Genomic DNA, 3,742 nt, shown 5'->3' with positions numbered 1-3,742 from the left:
GCCAGCCGCTTCCCGTGCTGGCAGCACCCCCTCCTTTTGAAGTCGGATTTCTGGGCGTACGCAGGAGCAGAGGAGAGCACAAGCGTGGGAAGGAGGAGGGGAGAGGATTACGTCTGTGCTGAAATTCCCCGTACGCTCATGGGAGTTCATTGTTCTAGATGTGCCTTGTCCTGCTGTGTCCCCTGCTGTCCCCAGCCCAGTTTGTCCTTGCCTGGCACCAAGCCCTGCTTGGTGTCTCTTGGCCCCATCCCTGGACTGCCGCATGCCCTACCAGTGCAGGCTCAGGATGTGTCTGGAGGGGGATATTAAGCCCCCTTACAGAGTGCCATGCTGTGTGAGCACCAGCGCAGAGGTATGTCTGTACCTGTGGGGATGGGCGCTTCTCTCTGAGTAGCAGCTTTCTGGGTGCCCATTGCCTGTTACTCTGCTCCAGCTGCTCTCTAACATCTGGGCTGGTTATTTCGGTGGTTTCTCTCCTCTTTCTCTCCTCTTTGCTAAAATGGCTGAACTGTTTCACCCAGTGATTTTCCTGGGAGTTTTCTCCTGTTCCCACCAGGCTTTCATGCACAGCCAGCTCTGCTGACCACCTCCTGCTCCCCAGGTACCCCCTCTCATCCCTGCCACTAACCAGCTGAGGCACCACCCCAGCGCTCGCTATCTGCCTGCAAAAGGCTGTTTCTGTGTTTACTGTTCAGTATCGCGAGGGTGGCTCAGCAGAGGGGGAGCTTCCCTTTGAGATTTGTTATTTCATTAGAATGAACAGCCAAGTGGGATGTTATTTTCTGTTCCAGCTGAGAGAGGTTGTTGTAGTTGCTGCTTTTTGACCCAAACTCTGATGTCTGTTTTTTAACTCTCTGCTTTTAATCAAGTGGGATGGACAAGCTGGAGCAGAGCGTGCTTTGGCATGGGATGCAGCTCATGTTCTTGCAGTACAAGGGCTTATGTCAATGTACCTCCTACGCTGACCTTGGGTTAAAGGTTCAAATGAGCACCAAGCCATGAGACAAAGTGTACTTTGTCACCTGCTACCCCTGGGCCCCTTTCCCAACCAGCCCTGGGGATGACCCTCTGTTGTGGGCTTGGCACCGACAGTTGCGTTGAAGGGCCCTGTGCTCCCTTTGAGGGTCTTGGTAGACTTGACTTTGAAATGCCTTCTTAGGGGCTCGGGGGAGCCAGGCAGCCTTGCTCTGCTTGGGAAGTAGGAGAACAAAGAGCTGGCACAGCTGGGTTGAGAAATGGACCTGGGCCCCAAAACTGGGGTGCAGTGGGAAGTGTGGGCAGCCCTGATCTAGCGTGATGTGTGTGATGTGCTGTCACCTAAAAAGGTGGGCCAATGCACATAGACTAGTGGAAGAAGGAAGATGGTGAATAACCTGTCCCCATCTATCCGTCCCCTTAAGCGTCCGTTCAGTTTGGGGTTTGGGAGCTGCCCCAGGGTGTGGGAAGGACTCCTTGCAGCCCCCTGGGTTTCTAGCAGGGTGCTGCCCACCTGTGCTGCAGTGCCGTGTCCCGCAGCACAGCCTCGGGCTGCCAGCCTGGGAACTGGCGGTGGGGGACACGCTGTGTCCTGGAGGGACCCTTTGCTGGGACAGCCACAGCAGGGCTGACGGGCGAGGTCTCGGCGGCGCATGGAGTGCGTGCCCTGGGTCGCCTTGCTGAAGGTCGTCCCAAGGTGAGCAGCTTAGATGCGTTCCTCTTGCTCTTCCACAGCACCTGTGCTTGGCCACCCTATCACTCTCTCCTGCCCCAGCCTTTGCTCCGTGACTTCAGACTGTTTCCCTTTCCTTCCTTTTTTCCTTCCCCCTTCCCTTTTTTTCTCTATCCTGTTTCTCTCTTGTCAGCTTTGTTCGCCCTGACTGTGTATGGGGGTTGCCATGGTGACCGCCAGAGCATCTCTGCATCCCGGGAGTGGCAGTCCTGTGCTTGCCCTGGCCATGGGGAGTGGCAGGGCACCCTCTCCCCCCCAGAGGGGACTGCTGCCATGTCATCCCAGGGATGGAGGCCCCTGGGGACATCCCTCTGACACATCCTGGTGTCTGGGGAGAGGACAGGTCAGGGAGCAGTGGTCCTCACTAGCTCGGGATGGGGCTGTGCAGCACCTTGGGCAGGGGAGGAGCTGGCAGGGCTGCCTGCGTGGCACAGCTTTATTTGCCTCTTGCTGCCAGAACTGTTAATCTTCAATAAGTATTTTTTAATGATCAAGCACTACTTAAAATAGAGGAGCTGCTGCAGCACAGGCACTGCCTTTAGGTTTAATGGAGCACCACCACCTGCCAGCAGAGAGAAGTATAAAACTGTGTAAGTATGGACCTCATTGCAGGGCCTGTGTGCCATTTCTCTTGCTCTTGGGACAAAGCTTCCTTTTCCCATCCTAGGAGCTATTTCTTCTCCTGATATTACCACCTGTTGCAAGTGTCTGTGACAACTTGACCTTACTTTGGCCAGACTCAGGGCCCTAGGGGGCAAATCTCCCCGTGTCTTTGGGCAAAGTCTCATCTGGGTCCTAGATCTAGTCTTTGCCTGTGATGTGGACTAAGCCTGGCAGTGGGGACCTGGATGCATCCCCTGGCTGTGGTCTGGTGCTGGAGGACACAAGTGGAGCTGTGATTTGGCAGCAGAGTGTGGTTTGTGGCCTTCTGATACTGACTTGCAGACAACAATATATCTTTTCAGTATTTGTCAGAGCTTCTGTGCCCCTTTCATGAGATAATTAGGATGACGTGTTATTAGCTGATTACTGGGGAAACATATATTTACTGAGGATTTATTCTGGAAACAACATTAATCTCCTGCATAGTTGCTAAACCTCCATAAATAATCTGATTTTGATAATCAATTGCTATTGCAACTGCCCCATAAATCTCAATTAAATGCACATTTAATTCACATAAAATTGCCAAATTTGCTTGTACGTTTCTGTCCTGCTGTTTGCCTCAGGCGGATGTCTGTGTATGTGCAAGCTCGAGCCTGTTTATCAGGCAGCCTGAAACCAGAGTATGGTTTGCCAAGGTGGAGCAGTTACAGTAACAGCAGCGCTCCTCTCCTGTGGTCCCACATGGAGAGGCCAGCACATCCCAGCATCCTGCTGCCGGGGCTGCTCAGACCTGGGTGCTTTGCAAGCATCATGGTGCACGGCCCTTCCCCCGTCACTGTCTTTGTGCTGGGCTTTGCAGAGGAGGCATCAGGAGCGACTGTAGGAGATTCTGCGCCTTGGAGCATCCCGGGCTTGCCTGAGGTGCCGGGATGTGGGTGTGCTTGGGCAGAGGTGGAGAGGACAGGTGCAGTTGCCGAAACCCATGCAGAGGCTTTCAGCAGCGCTAGCCTGGGGGAAAACTGGCATCTTGCTTGCCTTGGATGAGTCCTGATCACCCTTGAGCTGATCACAGAGACTTTTCATACCTTGGTGCTGTGGGGAGGAGCTGGACTGGGCTAGTGGGACATGGTGCCAGCTTCTTTTAGAGCTGGAGAGAGATTCCAGGCATCGGGTGGGCTCTGTTTGTTGTGAAAGCTGCGCTGATTTAGTATTTTCTCTTTTTGCAAATAGTGCACTGCTAGCTGCAGTGGTGCACACCCTGGAGAGGGCAGAGAGAGCTGGGTGCGTGGGGTCAGAGCTCTGGAGGTGCTGGGGACGTGGGACCTGGCAGGAGCGTGGCAAATCTGCTGCCGCCTTTCAGGGTGCGGGGTTTTGGCCCTCACCTGCACGGCTCGGTGCTGGCCCTTGTAGCTGCAGGGGCTGGTGCTC

This window comes from Apaloderma vittatum, unplaced genomic scaffold (genome assembly GCF_000703405.1).
Source record: "Apaloderma vittatum isolate BGI_N311 unplaced genomic scaffold, ASM70340v1 scaffold25007, whole genome shotgun sequence".
Taxonomy (NCBI): domain Eukaryota; kingdom Metazoa; phylum Chordata; class Aves; order Trogoniformes; family Trogonidae; genus Apaloderma; species Apaloderma vittatum.
This window is presented reverse-complemented; position numbering follows the sequence as displayed.